This window comes from Emys orbicularis, chromosome 3 (assembly GCF_028017835.1).
Source record: "Emys orbicularis isolate rEmyOrb1 chromosome 3, rEmyOrb1.hap1, whole genome shotgun sequence".
Classification (NCBI taxonomy): domain Eukaryota; kingdom Metazoa; phylum Chordata; order Testudines; family Emydidae; genus Emys; species Emys orbicularis.
Window position 1 is genome coordinate 156,054,288 of NC_088685.1, and position 18,877 is coordinate 156,073,164.

Here is an 18,877-nt window from a genome sequence, read left to right on the forward strand (position 1 = left end):
AGGTTAGGACCCTCGTTAAAGGAAGGTCACTGCAATCCTTATCGTATTGGATGCAGCCAATGGCTCTGGCACTTTCTTTTCTGGTATGATTTTGCATCCTGAACTTTCTGAGAGCAAGGTCAAATAGCTGTTAGCAGCCATTTATAAAGCACAAGATCAGTGCAGAGGCACTGATTTCATTAGGCAGCCCTGTATAAATTAGTACTGCTTCTGTGGCATAGTGTTTAGCTATGTTACTGAAAAGAAATGGTCTTTGTTCTGTTTTCTGTGTACTGCAGCTTTAAGTTTAGAGGAGCCTTCCTTCCTGTCTTCAGTGACAGCTGCCCTTGCTTCAGATGCAGAATGCTACAGAGTGAATTGACATGCGTCTGTCTCCCTGTGTAGAAGAGACTTTGTAGACCAGATCCTGAGCTAGTGAAGTTACAGTGAAGTCAAATATAGTGATGCTGATTTACACCAGCTGAAGATCTATCTATCCAGCCATGCCACCCATCACTACTATCTGAGCGCCATCCACGCAAAGTCGATATCACTATCAAAGTCCCCAGTGAAATTCAAGGAGTCTCTTGTATTTGCTTTTGGGGGCAAAAACTCTGCTTGGGGTAGGAGTTTGGTTTGATTTTTACTTTGATTTTTTGTATTTAGCAGCAGAAGGGGTGTCAGAGTTGTCAGTGTCTGTCTTATGGTGGACAGACTTTTTCAAAGAGGAAGGTTTGGGAAGATTTTATAAAGACTCTAGACTTGCCTGAGCACCTCCAGAAGTTCATTCCATAGTCACATCACCTCAACCAAGAATGCTTTATCCCCAGGTCTCATGTGCTCCATTCTGGGCTTCATGCTCTGCATTGTGCCAGAGGAGTGCAGCTGTTACAGTGGTTCATAGACAGAAATTTGGTCTTTGCTGCAGCTGGGGCTTGATCCACTTTTCTACCCCTAGATGTTTATTAAACAGCCTGAAACTTCAACCAAGTCTCAAGTTTGGTTTGGTTCAATGGATGGGTTAGAATTCAGGCTCATTTTTATTTTATATGAGCTAGTTCTCTAGTCCCTAATTAGAGGGGCAGAAGATATCTCTCGGTCTGAACCCCAGGAAAGGCAGGAGCTCAAAGAGGAAGGATTGTCCAGTGGTTAGGGCACCAACCTAGGACTTGGGAGACCTGCGTTCAATTTCCTACTCTGTCACAGATTTCCTGTGTCACCTTGGGTGAATCATTTAGCCTCTCTGTGCCTCAGTTCCCCATCTGTCAAAATGGGGCCAATAGCACTGCACGGCCTCATAGGGATGTTGTGAAGATAAATACATTAAAGATTGTGAGGTGCTCAGACACTATGGTAATGGGGTACACAATTGTAGATCAATAGGGTACTGAGGAATAACAATAAAATTAGATAAAAGGAAATTTAGCCAGAATATCAGGAAACAGTTCCTAATGGTGACCGCTATTGGATGTAGAATAGCCTCCTAGGGGAAATGGTGGAAGACCCAATATCTTGATTCAGGACATAGCACTGAAAAACACAGTCTGAGAAACAAACCTGTATTTCCCTATGATGCCTCAAGTGGCCCAGCTCCTTTAGGTGACCTACTTCTGTAATTTCATAGACACATAGAAATTAAGGAAGGGGAAACATAATAATCTAGTCCCTTCCCTTGTCATCTAGAGTAGCTACAGCATTATGGGGCCATTACTATGAACTGAAAAATGTGTTCAGGAAGTTGATGCTTGAGGGATTGGTTCAATAAAATCAGAATTCTGTTTAAGTGAAAATGTCTGAGGTTCTGTGGCAGCTCCCTCATTACATGTGCTTTTTCCTGTGCACTCAAGACTAAAATATTTAGATTCTGAATTTAGTAGTATGTAGATATGAAAATGGTGTCTGAAGAAAGAGGTAGTCTGACACATTTTCGGGTACTAAATAAGACAGGATCACATTCTACTCGCAGGTATGATGAAAAGGAATTTGGAATAATTCCACTGAGGTCAGTAGAATTGATTCCAGATTTACACCAGTGTAACTGAGAAGCAGAATTATTATTACTTGTTTGCTTGCTTCTGGCAGCACCCCTAATATGCTTGGTGCCATACATACACAAAAGAAGGCATAATGCCTTCCCTAAAGAGTTTATAGTCTGAAAAGGCAAAAAAGGGATAGGGTGAGGGTGATACAGCAGAAAAGTAAAGTTGTCAGGAGGTGGCTGGCACATCTTGGTAATCCGAGCTATATATAAAGGTAAATTGACTATCCACAAATACCCCACTGTTTGGCCATGATCGATCAGTTTCTTGTAGGCATCTTGGTAGAATTAGTTCTTCGGGAGGGACCTGAATATAGAGAGGGTGGTGGTCTTGCAGAGCTCAGGAATTGAGTTCCACACATAAAGTACTGAGACACTTGTGGGAGAAGTGGGTGAATGGGGCATCAAGGCTGGCACCATCAGTTATATGAGGATTTCTTAGATGTACAGTTCAGGTACCCCAACTAGTTGCTCCTACTCCTACATCGAGCTGAAACAATATCTCTGAAGGCAGAAACCCCACTTTTTCTAGTTTTTCCTCTTATAATTAGCAAATTGATGAGCCTCATAAAAATGGTTCACACACTGGGCTTCCTGAGTGTGTTCTAATTACAACAGCATGAAATATTTGTGCTTCTTATGGGAACTCTGGTTTCCATGGGGATCAAGACTTGTCTCATCTGCTTTTTCAGCTTTAGAGTTGCAGGCAGCCGTGTGTGTGAAATCCAGTCCAACCTTGGTGAGCCAAAAAAGGAGAGAGAATGCTAGCTGAGCTATTAGCTATCCTGGCATGAATATATGCACCTTTCTAAGACCGGGGATAAGAGATCAAGGATAAGAGATTCACTGTCATGGCTGAGAGGTTGGTTACCGATAACTCACATTATGCTCCACCAAATATAATAGGTCATGTCAGACAGCACCCACCTTTCATGAGAGTCCACAAATGTAACTGGCAGGGAACTGCCATGTTGAAACTGGGCTCATCTTTAATTTCCTCTGAGTGCCCTAATTACACCAGTTTAAAGTATGTGTGAGCCTGATCATGGGGACTAGTACCCAAATGATTTGGGTCTTCTCATAGGCAGATTTTGTAGTCTCCGCTGTGCACCAGCCACTCCCCTTTGGCATGATACCTCAGTCGCAAAACACGATAACCCAGCACATACCAAATACAAACTAAGGGCTTCAGGGATAGTGCCTAGATACAGCAGGGCTGATGCCTTATACATGCAGAACCCAAATTACAGAGAAAAGATGAAAGTTAGCACAGCCTGAAGGCTAGTCTAATACAGATCAGGGAGAACAGACATGTTCTGAGCAACACAAAGATCAGAGATCTAATCCTCCCTTATGTTCTCTGCAATTCAGCCACACCCAAGGAACTGGCCTGTTTTTTCCTGCTCCTACATGAACATCACTCCCCCTGGGTATCCTAGTGCACCTTGTCTTCTCTAGATCTGTCTTGTTTACATTGTAACCACTTCAGAACAAAGATAACTATACAATCCATACAGCGCCTCTGTGAGGAAAGGAGTAATACCCTTTCTTTCAGATGGGAAGACTGAGGCACAAACAGATTAAGTGCTTGCACTCAGCTACACAGTGAATCTGTATCAAAGCTAGGATAAAAGCTCAGGAGCTCAGGCTCCCACTCCCAGTACTCAGATCACTAGGACACACTGCGTGCTGGAAGTGCTCATTGCTTTCAGCAGCTGTTATTGGGTTTGTAAACGACTCTCCTTTCAGAAATCACCTGTGGCTGAACAATCCATTTAATTGGCCACCAGCAATACCCTTCCAAGCCAAGTGCAGCCAGGTGTCTACTGAGTGCTCACTGTACTAATTATTCCCAGTGCCTTTTATTGGATCAGTAAGAATGCATCCTTCCCAAAGTGCCAGAGGCTTGCTACCTATATGGTTTTAGGAAACAAAAATTCCCCTTGAATTATTACTATACAGTTTTGCTGTTCCCAGTGTTTGACTGGCCAAGAATAATAAAGAAAAGGCCAGAGCTTTAGATCAGTTGCATCTACTAAAAAAAGGAATTGTTAACTATCTCATCCTTCCTGGCCAACTTAAATAAGAATAAATGTTGTGGGGGACCTTAGGGTTCCAGTCTTTTCTATGGAAATACAGGATGTGCAGTTAGCACTACATCAACTGATCTGAATAAATAAAAAACAACCCAAATATTCACTCAAAATTCAAACCAAACTTCAACCTACTTTGAGTTTCAAAAAGAAAAAAGCCCAGTGGATGCCCCCTGCCCATTCTATTTTTCATTTTTTCACAGCTTTACTGAAAGTTGAGCTCTCTGGGTTCTGACTGGACAAAACCCAGCAGTGTCAGAATGCGACCAGAAAAGCCTTAGATTCCCAGCCAAATGCTTCAGCTTGTGGAGGTTCAGATAAAGGAGATAAGCATGTGAACTTCAGTGTGCTTTTCTGAACCCATCTACATACTGGAGGCTTGTCAGTCTCGAATTACATTCAATTGTCCCAGTATTTCAGGGGATATGTAGAGAGAGAATAGATAAATATATGCCATACATCTCAACCAGTGGCTAAAGTAAAATGAAACAGGAAGGGGAGCTCTCTCTAGGTACCAGCCAAGGAGGAGGGGAAGCAAGGAGAAAGCATTGTTCCTCCAAGCCAGCAAGAGGTCCACTGTACTTAACCCTTGATGTCTCAAGATATTAGGAAACTCCAAGCCCGCCATCTGCCTTATTCTAGCTGACCAAAGGAGCGATTTTGTTGGCTCACTTTCAATACATTCTTTGTCCATGGACTATAGCATGCCTTCTCAGGTAGATCTATATCTATCTATCTATCACCATCACCTAAGCTAGATGGACTTGATCTAACAGGTCTTTTCCATTTCTAAGATCCTATTCATTACAGATAATATCCTTGAAACATAGAGCCTTTCAGGAATGAAATGTAGGAGAAATGTCTACTTGTGTGAGTGTACCTTTATATATGGGTGTTTGTATATAGGTGTATTGGCAGGAAGGAGTGTCCCCATTAAATTACAGTATACTAACAAATAACTTGCATATTTGTTTCCCAATGTGCGATATGACTGAAGTGTCATTCTGAATTATAACACTCCTACTTTATTTATTTAATTGCTTTTTAAAACAAAATGTGCATGTATTTTGAGATAAAGCCAAAGCAAAAAGTGAGGACTTTGCAGTAACATGGCCTTGCTTCTGCTAATTGAGAATAAATATTTAAAGACTTTATGGACTGACTCAGAGAGTGGACTCATTTAATACACATTGTGCTTAATTCTCTATGGCTCATGGCTAGTGAGCTGAAGGATTTTCAGAACTCTGGACAGCTCACAATCTGACCCAAGGACTACAGTGTTGAGAAATGCTGCCACCCCACTCTTCAGTGAAGCATGACACATGAAGAAAGACCTCTTTCTGAGACATGAGAGGAAGCACATGAGAGAGAAAAGTGACTTCTTTCCTGGGCATATTGGGAACCCACTCCAAGCTATGGAAGAAACCACCACTTCATGCCAAGAGAGAACCCTTCAGACCAAATGAAAGAGAGACCCCTATTGCAAAAGAGAGGGACCATCCTCTGAGGCACAAGGGAGAGGGAGTGTGTCTGTCTCAGGATTAAAGAAACACTCCAAGGTAAAAGACCCCTCCCAGAGAGAGACCTCACGGGAAAATGACTGAGTAAGATACAAGAAAGAAGGAAGACTCTACTTTAAACCCTCCCCCCCCATACACATCCAAGCTATGAGAGAAATATACTTGCTGTGAATGAAAGATCCACCAACAAAAGGCATGAGAGAGACTCTCAGCATCTGAGAGATTCCTCACTCTGAGATATAGATGATACCCCACTCCAGGCACATGGGGAAAAGGCTCTCCACCCTCACCCTAGAAAGATGCTAAAAAACAAAAAGTAAAAGCCCTGTCCTTCACCACCTCTGCAAAGTGAGGGAACAACAAATCCCTTATCAGGAGAAATACCTATCCCACTTCCCCTTCCCAGACATGAGAATGAGGGAGAATGAGAGAGAGGAAGGCTCTATTCCTGGGGTTTAATGGCTACAGTAAAGCCAGATTGTAGCTTTAATGGATCTGGAGACTACAAGTAGGAAACATAGCAATTGGCAAATGTAGAAGCAAAAATGAAACTAAAAAGCAATGCATTTAATTATGAAATTATATTCTCAAGCTATAAGTCTGCAAAAAAGAATAAACGACTTACTCACAAGAATGAGATTTGCTACAACAACACACCATGCCTGGAGGTTTCTGAGTGCAAAACTGCAGAAGTAAAGCTTAATACATAGCAGCACAATTTACCCCAACACTTTTAATTTTAAAATATACCAGAAAACAAAATAAAATATAAAACACCTGCCACTGGGAGTGTTTGGAGTATCCTAGTTACTCTGTGTTACATCTCTCTCTCATGTGCCATCTAAGACAGACGTTTTAGTTCAGAAACACTGTTAGGGATTTTGAGCAGTTAATAGACTCCATTTATTTTTGTCTCCCATAAAAAAAAAAAAACTGTGCTCCACACTTTTTTTAAAGAGGACACAACCATTTGCACCGCTGATGCCTGCAAGCCATCTAAAGGCACTACTACCCAGATATCCAAAAGATGTGTGTGAAAGAGAATGAGAGACCCGTGTCATGGAAATGACCATGAAAAGTATATGGGCAGCAGAATGACTCAAGAGATTTGAAATGATAATATTTTGAATTTCTAGAACACCTTCCCTCAAGGGGCTTTACAGGCATAAAAAATATAGGTTTAATACCACTACCCTCAATTTCCAGACAGAGAACTGAAGCACAGAATAGGTAAGTGACTTACCTGAGGCGATACAGAAAGTCTGTGATAGAACTGGGAGTAGAACTCAAATCTCATCAGTTCTGGGCTTTAACTCTATAAGCACCCATATTTCCAAATGGGAGAGGGAGCCTTTCAACTAGGCCAGACTAGTAATGACTGAAAGTTGTTACCATCTGATGTCTATTTAGGGTACTGGATGAATTAAATTTGGTGGCTTTCAATCCAGCTCTTAGCAGGCAGGTGTTTACATTACAAAAAACCACCACCACACCTGTTACCTTCTTTGGTGGTCCCAGCACGAGAAGCCAGAGATTGAATGGATTAATGATCAGGGTTGAGGCACTTTGGCAGGGTCTGATACAGGCAACCCAGCATGGTTATTGCATCTGTTCCATGAATAGAAGACTTTTTTCTTCAAGAATTTCAATCCACCATAATTCACACTTTTCAGGACAGGGCGGATAGGAGCAGTGATATAAAACTCTTCATCCTAATTAACAAAATACAAGGTGCAATGCCAGTGATAACATTCAAGAATACAATATTGTTACTTCAGCCTTACTAACACCATACTCCTTCGGATATCGATATCTTGAGTGTATCTTGAAGATGATAATGGGCTTTTTGTATTTGAGTGCCACGAGCATTGTATCAGAGGAGCCATATGAACTCAGTAACTGGTGTGCCCACACTGAGTACAATCCCAAATATCTTAGTGCCAGAAAGATGTCAATAAATTGGAAAGGATTCAAAGAGCAACGACAAAAGATTAAGAGGACAGATGGATTGATTTATGAGAAAATATTAAAACAGCCGAATAACTGGGCTGAGAGGAGGCTGTACAAGGCAAAGAGTGTGAAACCCTATACATTATTGATGATAAATTATTTAGGACAGTATAAGGGAGTATAATTCAGTGTCATAGAGTAATACCGAGCTAAGGAAAATTTTGTCTGAGTATCTGGGGAAAATGGTTATGTTGAGATCCATTAAATTGTGAAACAGTCTCCCAGAGAAAGTGGTGGAAGCTCCATTGCTTAAGTTACTTTTAATTTAGACTTAACCAAAACTAGGAGAATAGACTGCAGGGGGGAACAACTGCATTGGAAGAGAGGAATAGATTAGGTGACCTAATGGGTTTTCTTCATTTCTAATTTCAATGATTCATTTACATCTTTACTTTAATGATAGTGGATGAGATGGACAAGATGGGTGAGGTAATATCTTTGATTGGTGTTTGGTCCAATATCTCACTCACCTTGTCTCTCAAACACCCTGGGACTGACATGACTACAACAATACTGCATACAGTAGATAAGATGGTACATTTAATTTACAGCTGAGCAAAACATATCTTTTGAATGAAGCCTCCTTTTTCTGCTAGCTAAATATTCATGAGTAGGTTGTGATTCGCTCAAATACATTTGTTATTCACTGAATATCTTTTAATTTTTTTTTGCACTATAGATTGATCACAAATATATGAAATTCAAGCTGCATTGTTTAGATGGGTAATTTTTTCCAGTTCATGATATTGCAAATATTGGCATGTGGGATTTAAAATGTGGTTTCTGCAAAAACTCATGCCTATGTTTTTGAAAATTGCCTTCTGAATTTATGTAAGTAATAGAGCACTCGTATATATACGCACAAGGGAGTTGTGCTCTAGCATGACAAACAAATTCCCTTAAAAACATGAACAAATATTCATGGAAACCTCATTGCATTTTTTGCCCTGCTCTAATCTCATTTATAAAGCTTACTCACTGTGGCAGAATAATAAATTGGAATAGCATATGCCAAGAGCCATAGAATAACTATAGGCTTCATAGCACCTGACCCAAAGCTCACTGATGTCAGTGGAAGATTTTCCATTGATTTCAGTGGGGTTTGAATCAAGCTCTATGGATCTAAATGCAGAAAAGCATCTAAACCCAGGGCTAGTCAGGATACTATTCAAGTTCACTGCGTGCTTAAAAGTTAAGGACATGCTTAAGTGCTAACCTATGACTGAAAGCTCTTCAAGACAGAGACTGTATCTTTCTATGTAAGTGGACAGCACCAAGCACATTGTTGATGCAACTGGAATATAAATAAAAATATATAGATAGATAATGTGAAAAAAAACCTTGATGGGAAGACCAGTGGCACAGTGGAATAGTCCCTTGATGGAGCTGATCAAGGCTCCATCACTGAAGAGTTTTGGTAAGATGCTTGTGGGAATGATGTCGGAGAATAGTCTTCCAAGGAAGCATTCCATGACCCAAAGGTGTTATTTTTTTCTGGCCACTATTATGAATGATCTATGTTCTATAGATAATAGGGTCCAAAAAAGCCCACCATTTTTCCTGTACAGATGTGTGTGTCTGTTATAGCACACACAGTGATAAAGCAAGAAAGGAGATTGAGTATTCTGTGCAGAACTCAAAGATGTATTTTGCTGTATTTACATGGGCTAAAATGAGGGGGACAGACTGATGCTGATCATTTCAACCAACTGAGGCTTAAAGGCTAATATTAAAATCTTATTTGAAAGAATTACTTTCTCAGCTCAGTGTTGAAATTCATTGTTCAGCTATCCCCCAGAGATTATTATCTCCCACATGGTCAGGTGCTTCCATTGTTTTGTGGTAACACATTCAATTTAAGTATAAAGCATATTACTAGCACTACTATAGAAATGATTTGTCAGTGTTAGCCTTCCAGTTCCATTAAATTGGCCTGTTTAAAGTATTCACTGACTTTCCACTTAATCAACAAGGAGCCAGATTCTGCTTTCATTTATCCCTGAATAAGTAAAGAATAACTCCACCAGAGTCCCTCCTGATCTACACTAGTGTAACTGAGGGCAAAATCTGGTCCTTGAGGTCCAAATATTGTTTGCATACAAAAAATCCAGACATCAGCCATGACATAACAGCAATAATTCATACCATAAATAATACTTCTATAGTGACCGGTTATAGCTAGATAGATCCTTTCATCTGAAAATCTCAAAGCACTTTATAGATGTTAATTAATGAAGGCTCAGAGCCCCAAGAGTGAGGTAGTGAAACAGAGATGAGTAAATTAAAACAAAAATGGCCTGATTTTTTTCAGAAATATTGAGCACCCAGAGATAAATCAATAAAAGTTGGGTTACACATCACCTCTGAAAATCAGGCCACTTAGTTAAGTGCTTAAACATGGACTTATGGGCCTAATTTTACACACCCATATTTGAAAATTTTGGACTAAGTGTTTTGCCTGACAGCACAGCATGGTACATATTGGAGCTGGGAATAGAGCCAAGATGTCCCAATGCCAAGGCCCAGACAACTTAACTATTTAACAGTTTTATTACGTCAATTATTTTGAATTAATAGCTTACATCTATAAAGCCAGCTTTGGGGGCAGGGATCATTTCTCCTAGTTTGCAAGGGCAGCCACCTCTGGGTTGGAATGCAGCAGCCCTGTGTTATGTGTATGTATGTGTCTAAAGGCAGGGAAATGAGGAATACATTTTGCAGGGGGCATTTAGGAACAGAGACAGCATATTCAAGCAGCACAGACCCACTCCCCCCCCCCCATCCTTAGCACTGTGCCAGGGTATTTGGGTCAGTACTGACTCAGAACAAAAAGTGCTACCTGCTGAAATACTAGCAACACTTCCCTGCATGAATCTACAGATGTCAGGCTCCCATAGACTGTACAGTACCTGTTTCATCCATCTCAATCATCATTGTGACAGCTTTTCCCTTCCCTGATTGTGGTTAATGATGGCTGGGCAAACAGGAGGAAGTGGATAACTGGCTCTTAGCAGGCAGGAGGCTGACCCTGTTTGAAAGAGTATTAGCAAAATTGGTGGCCCAGGAAAACAAGTACCAGAAATAACAGCAATTCATTCGGTGAGGCAGATCCTGTGCTCACTGATGCATGTAATTAGCGGGAGGAATGGAACATACCTGTCCTAATCCCTCATCGTTCAGCCTGTGTTTGTCTAATCCACCACCCCTTTTGTACTCTGGTGGGAGGGGAAAGGGAGGCGCTCAGAACTTCCCTTCCTGACTGGCACCTCTCAGCTGTTGGGCTCAGCCAGCTGTAGTCTTGGCTCCAGTCCAACCTGCTAGGAATGCAGAGAGCTGCAGCTGTGACTTCTCTCTGCAGAGCTCAGCTGCTCCCCACTCCTTTGGTGGCTGAGTGGGTGGGCCAGGGGGAGCTGAGGCAGCTGGAGAGGAGTCAGCCTTCTAAACAGTGTTGCTGTTGGTCTTCTCCCCACAGGGGATAAGTGTGAGGGAGGAGGGGCAATGTAGAGAGATGGATGCTTCTCCCATTCTGTAACAGGGTAAATTCCCCAATCTGAAGAAATCACCTCAGCCCTGCTCCATACAGGATCAGCTTTTTAACATTGAAGCAGAGGTTTCTTTTATTCAGAACTTCCTTGGCTCTTTCCCATCCTTGCTTCCACACATGCACATACACAAAAGTGCCCTAGTTTTTCTAGAGACAAGGTAGGTGGGGTAACATCTTTTACTGGGCCAATTTCTGCTGGCGAGAGAGACAAGTTTTCCAGCCCCTTTCTTCAGGTCTGGAAAAGGTACTCAGACGGTGAGTCTACACTGCAAATAGAAACTGGGCTGGCCCATGCTAGCTGACTCAGGCTCATGGGGCTCAGGCTGTGGGGCTGTTTCACTGCTGTGTTGACTTCTGGGCTCAGGCTGGAGCCCTGGTTCTAGGACCCTGTGGGGTGAGAAGGTCCCAGAGCTCGGGCTCCAGCCCGAGCCCCGAAGTCTACACAGCAATGAAACAGCCCCGCAAACCTGAGTTGGCTGGTGTGGGCCAGCTGCGGGTTTTTCTTTGCTGTGTACCCAGAGTGTCACAGCTAAATACAAAAGTGGAATCGACTGTTTAGCTTAAGGAGTTAACACATGTTGCAAGAGATCAATCAAGGTGGAATGGGCAGTCAACACCTCTGCAGTCATAGGATAAAGGAGCTTTAGTGGGTTAAAGATTGTTATAATGAACCATAAATCCAGTGTTTTTATTAAGGCCATGATTTTTAGTGGCTAAGAAAGTTATGATTTTAAGCTCCCAGGCTCATCTTTTGAAGGTGTTCTGCAGCTTTCCTTTGAGGAAACGTTCAACCTCCCTATCTTAAAATGTGCAGCTGCCTCCACTCTGCTTCACATTGGGGGACAGGCCCAGTTTCCATGGATCTGACCAGCATCCTATGCAGAATAGTTACCCTTAAGAAGCTAGCTAGTTTCCAAATGACTGTTGCCTGGGGCCATGGTAGGAAGATGGGAGTGGGAGGAGGTGACAAACAGGGCATCATTGACAAAGCAGAGGAGGCAGGGTAGTGGCTGATATGGTAAGAGATGTAGGACTGAGAAGTATTGTGTTGGGTCTTGAATACATGGAGTAAAATCCTGGCCCCATTGACTTCAATGGGGAAAAAAATCCCATTAACTCTATTGGGGCCAGAATTTCACCCCACTCTGAATTTGTAATTTAACCTGAAGCCAGGCAAGCTTCATGCATTCTGCACAGCTCTACATGTTCCCAATGTCAATGAGAGATAGGTCAGACACTGAGTCACAGAGTTCACATCCAGCTCAGAACCTGGGTTTCCGCTACAAAGATGGGGGAGGGAGGTTGGATTTAGGGTGCCAATCGAGCCACGAAGTTCAACTGCATATGGGGAGCTGGATTCCCTCAAAGTTCACGGGGAGTTCAGGAAGATCTCTAATGTGCAAATACAAATTGTGCAAACAAACAACTCTCCCTGCAAAAACCACCAAATAAAAAACTTCTAAAAACTCTGTCCTGATAAAATGGTTTTAAAAGACGCTTCAAACATATCACTCCCCTACTGAGAAACAGTAACAGAGGCCCCTGCTTCCTACATCCCTGTAAGCTAATGGACTTGGAGTGAAGGAAGTGACGGGCAGAGTAAAATTTTAGGAAGCTGCATTTTGTTTGATTTTGTATTAAAAAATTATTTGAGCGTGAGGCTTCTATCTATAGAATGCCCTTTCGTATAAGGGCATGCGTGTCTGCCAGACACAGCAACATGCAGGAGGAGGGAGGGAAGGAAAGCTTTGAAGCCTCCTAGGGGACTACAGCTCTGCCTTAATGAAATCCATTACAGAGCTCCACTTTCAATAAGGGAAGGCACTTGCAAAACACATGTCTAGCAACGAAAATGAGACTCTCCCATGAAGTGTAAAAGTTGTGACAAGGCAGCTACAGATGGAGATGACAAGGTTCTGCCTGCCACAGACAGCTCAGAAAATATCCCAAAGTGTACGAGAGCCACAGGGAGTTCCAGGATTTCAATCAGAGCTCGATGGAATCAAGCGCAGCCTGAAATACATTAGGTGCATGGTGTATGTAGCTACATCAATGTAAGGAACGTATTATGATGCTGTTTTCTTTGTGCTCGCCCTTTAAATGTAAGGAATTTCTTCACCTGTCTGACAGGGGGAAGGGGGGCAGAAGGTCTGTCTTGTGGTTGAGGCACTGGGCTGAGACTCAAGAAAGGGGTCAGTTTGCAACTCTGCCACATGTGACCTTGGGAAAGTCACTTAGTTTTTCTGTCCCTCAGTTCCCCATCTGCAAAATGAGGATAATACTATTTCATTTGTTTATCTTGGCTATTTAGATCTTTGAAGCACGAAATCTCTCTTACTATGTGTATATTCAACTACTAGCACAATGGGACCCAGCCCTTGCTTGGGATCTCTACGTGCCACTATAATAGAATAATCATTATAATGGTGCTGTGAGTCAATTCAAGATGGCTTTTAAGGAGCAAAGACTACATTGGGCTCCCACCTGGTGATTTTATATTTGTTCATTCATTCCGATTTTCCCTAAGCTGAACTAAATCATTCCAGACTGAAAGTGAGTGAGTTTTTCTCTGTGTATGAGCCACATGACAGGTTAAAGCTCTGTAAATTAGTGAAGGTCAAACTGGTTTAGTTTAGATAAAATGGAAGCCAACCAAAACCTTCTCCCAGTGCTGAATCCTTTCCTATTTGCGGAACCTTTTATTACTTTCACTGCTATTCTTCTCAGTGCTTCCTGGTTCTGAATGGAACCAGATGAGGAAGTGCTGAAATCCTGTGAGAAAAATGACTCTGCCAGACACAGGAAGTCCTGGAGTTCTCTCATCAAGAAGACTGTTCTGGTGAGATTTGCTGCTCCTTTCTGTCCATCTAATAGCTTTGGAGAGGGTTCATCTAAGCAAACAGCCTTTCAGAATCCAATCCCCTTTGGGATTCTCCCATTGTGAAAGGAGAGGCAGCATGAGCCAGTGGTGAGAACACAGGAGATCTGGCGTCTTTTCCCAGCTCTGCCACTGACTCTCTATGTAGCGTTGGACAAGTCACATAGCCTGTCTGTGCTTGTCTCCCCATCTCTAAAATGGGCATAATAGTTTCCAACCAGACTGTTATAAGGTTTAATTAATGATGACAAAGTGCATTGAGATCCCTTTTTGCCTTGCCTGGCACAGCATTGCCATAACTCATTGCCCTGCAACAACCCTTATAAATTCCATTCTGTGTTGTTCTACAGCATTGGCTCCAAACACTATAGCATGTAGTGATTAGGCTGTATTTTTATGTGGGTTAAAGGACAGAAAGCATAGAGCTACCTTCCAGAGCCCCTCTGTGGTACCCCAAGTAAAAGCAGAAGGCATTCCCTTCCCTGCTCCTGGGAGCTGATCTCCTTATCTGTATTCCCAGTCCCTGCCAGTCCAGTGAATGAGCGGTTTAGGACACTAGAATAAAAATCCTATATCTCTAGGAAACACTTGAATGCATGAATCACTCTCTGGACTGTCTTTTCAAGTGGATGTGTGAATTTGTCTGTTAAATGCCAGCTTTTATAAAGGGACACTGGCAAATATTCTTCTACTGCAGCCAGTGGGTGAATGAACTTAATACTGTCATGACTGCATATAGAATAATGTACAGGTGTTCCCAGGGCTAGTGCAAGGATATTTTACACCCTAGGTGAAACTTCCACCTTGCGCCCCCCCCCCCCCCCCCGTAACAGCGGTTCATTGAGGGGCAAATCCCAACGAGCCTTTATAGACCCCAGGGGCCAGTCGTGCCCAGGGGCTGCTCCCCAGACCAGGTTCCCCCCTCCCCGACCCCTGAACTCCCCTGGAGAGTGCACAGCCCCCCCCCCCCCCCGCGAGCCCTCCCCACCCGCCCCCGCCCCGAGTCCACTCATTGGCTTTACCGGGCTTGGGCCGCTGCAGCAGCTCGGCAGGGAGGAGCTGCCTTCTGGGGGCTCCTGAGGGCTCCTGCAGCAGATGCATGCAGGCGGCGGCCCCTGTGCGCCTTCCCCCAGCTCCCCCCTCACCGTGCTTGGGCTCATCAGCTCCTGGGAGTGTGAGCCGCTGCTGCCCCTCCTGGAGCAGGCTCAGGGCCCCGCGCCCCAGCAGCGGCTCACATGCCCGGGAGCCGCAGAGCCTGAGCGTGGCGAGGGAGGAGCTGGGGAGAGGAGGTGCACGGGGGCCTCTGCCCGCATACATCTGCTGCAGCCTGCAGGAGCCCCCTGGGGGAGCGCCAGGCCGCAGCCTGGGCAGGAGGGGCGGGGGGCGCGGCTGCTCCCCGCTAGCGGTGCCGCCACCTTTGCAGGGCTCCTCCCTGGCGAGCCAGAGCACCACTTTTTGGCGCCCCCAGGGCCGTCCTTAGGATTTATGGGGCCCTATGCAGTATTATTAAACTGGTGCCCCTATGCCCGACGGCAGCCTGAGCTTGCAGCCCGGCAGGGGTGGGGGCAGAGGGACAAGGCAGAAAGAATAGCAAGACGCCCGGCCCGCCTCACGGTGGTGGAGAGTCACAGTTCCCCGCAGAGGCACCTGTACCCTCTCCCTCATGCAGAATGGACATGCAGAAGGTACGTAATTAAAAGCACTAAACTTGGGAATAAAAAATGTCAGTCACAGGTTTTTTGATATGCCCTGAAGTTTGTCAGACATTTATTTGCAAAAACTTTATAGTAAGGGCGAGTCAGCTGTCTTGCTGAATACAACATTAAATATTATGGAATACATGATGCAGCTCTTCTCTGTTTTACATTTTCTTAATCAGTATTTCTAAGCAGATTTTATATTTTAAATGTACTCTTAAGCCTTCATAAAGTAATCATTCCAGATTACTACATATTTAACTCACTTAAATAGACATTATTTTAAATTAATCAGTCACAGAGGTTTAGTGTGTTCATAACAATGTTCATTGCTTTTAGAAAAAGGGAACACTAATTTACTGTGTGTGATCTCCATAACAATACACATGTTTATGAAATTTCACCAACTTTAAAAAATATGTTTCCAAAGATTTTAGGCATAACAAAGGATTTTATATCTTACTAAGGTACTGATTTTGCTTAAAACTGGTTCAGATAGTCAGAAGTAAAGAAAGGGAAACTCTTTGTCCAGCTATCTGGAAGCAAAGGGCTGCTGCTTCCTTCAATGGGCGTGGGGGGGAGGGTGTGAAGGGAGAAATGGATGGACAGAAAGGCCCGGAAGACTTTGGAAGTAAGGTTTTTTTTTTTTTTTACTATAGTAATTAAAATGTGCATTTTAGATAAGGGTGGTCTTTTGAAGAATTTATTTAAAAAACCATATGTCTGAAGATCCAAGCATTTAAGGCTAAAGATGATTGTGCATCTAAAAATCTATGCAAGGATTTTTTACAGATGTGATTTTATAATCTTCACCAACTCACCAATGAAATATTTTTAAAGCAAATTTTAAACTAAGGTCCTGTAAACTGACATGTTCTGAGTAAATATTACAGTCATGCACAACTGTTTTTGTCAGTACATTCAGAAACTGACAGTAGATACCTGGGGTTGGCAAATGCCTCTTAAATGTCTTCATTACCCCTTGAATGGCTCTTTAACAGTTTCAGTGTTGTGCTAATAGGTCTGGCAGGCTGGAGACTTTTTCTCTTTTAACTACTAGATCCCCTTCCCAGGAAGACTCAAAGCCTGCAGGAAGGGTCAGAACAGGGATAGGAAGAGGTGGGCGGGTGGACCCTAAGACCCAGTGGTGCCCCAAATTTTCAGGTGCTGCCCCCAACCACTTGCCGCCCTAGGCGACTGCCTAGTTCGCCTAGTGGTTGCACCAGTCCTGGGTGTTTCAGAGGTTTTATTACTACAAAAGAACCATGGGAAATTTGATTATCAAGTTGCCCCTCCTCTCCTTTTTTCCCCAAACCCCAGACCTCCAAATCCAAATCAACTTTATGTAATAAAGTCATATTTTAAAGAAGAAATAACAACAAATTACATTTACACCGTTCGTTTCATACAAAGATCTTGACAAACATTAAACACTGTATAACAGTGAAATGCAGCCACACACCACTGAAATGCAGCCATTTCTGGGGTGGGATACAGCAGCTTTTAAGGACTGCTTAAGGACACACCAGTTTAAGACTGGCAGTGAAGAAGGAGAATACAACTGAAAGTGTAGGGGGCATATGGGCAGGCACTGGCACTACCAGAATATTAATATGATCTGAGCATCAGGGTTAAGTATGCCCTAGTTTTTCATAAAGCATCAAGGGTTGATCATAAGTTGTCAGGAAGCTAGTTTTATACCTCATCTGAACGTGAACTCCCTCCACATCTTGTAACACAGGGGAGAACGATGAATTCTATTTTTAATTATGGGCTGTGGGGCGGGCTGTAAATTTACAACCACCTAATCCACACTGCAGCTCCCACTGATGCCAGCAGGTGGTTTGCCCAAAGATAAATGTCTGAATATGGTATAGAAACTAAACTTTGAGTTGTTATAGAATCATAGAAATGCAGGGCTTGAGAGGTCATCTTGTCCAATCCCCTGCACTGTGGCATGACCAAGTAAACCTAAACCATCCCTGACAGATGTTTGTCCAATCTGTTTTTAAAAACTTCCAATGATGGAGATCTGACAGTATCCCTTGGAAGCCTATTCCAGAGCTTTACTACCCTTATAGTTAGTTTTTTTTAATATATAACCTAAATCTCCCTTGATTCAGATTAAGACCATTACTTCTTGTCCAACCTTTAGTGGACATGGAGAACAATTGATCTCCATCTTCTTTATAAGAGACCTTAACATATTTGAAAATTAATTAAGTTTCCCCTCAGTCTTCTTTTCTCAAAACTAAACATGCCCCCCTCCTTTTTTTAATCTTTCCTCATACGTCAGGTTTTCTAAACCTTATATCATTTTTGTGGCTCTCCTCTGGACTCTCACCAATTTGTCCATATCTCTCCTAAAGTTTGGTGCCCAGAACTGGCACTGTACTCCAGCTGAGGGTTCACCAGTGCCAAGTAAAGTGGGACAATTTCGTCCCAGGTCTTACATATGACACGCCAGAATGATATTAGCCTTTTTCACAGCTGCATAATATTGTTGACTAATATTCAATTTGTGATGCACTATAACCCCCAGATCCTTTTCAGCAGTACTGCCACTTAGACAGTTATCCCCCATTTTGTAGTTGTGCATTTGATTTTTCCTTCCTAAGTGAAGCACTTTGCACTTGTCTTTACTGAATTTCATCTTATTGAATTCAGACCAATTCTCTAATTTGTCAAGGTCATTTTGACTTCTAATCTTATCCTTCAAAGTGCTTGCATCATCTGCAACTTTTATAAATATAATTTCTCCACTCCATTATCCAAGTCATTAATGAAAATGTTGAATAGTACTAGACCCAGGACTGATGCCTGAGAAACCCCACTAGATCCTCCTTCCCAGTTTGACAGAGAGCCATTGGTAACTACTCTTTGAGTATAGTCTTTCAACCAGTAGTCCACCCACCTTACAGTTATTTTATCTAGACCATATTTGTCTAGTTTGCTTATGAGAACATCACGTAGGACTGTGTCAAAAGCCTTACTAAAATCAAGATATATCATGTCTACAGCTTCTCCCCATCCACTACGCCAGTAACCCTGTCAAAGAAGGAAATTATGTTGGTTTAGCATGATTTGTTCCTGACAAATCCATGCTGGTTATTCCTTA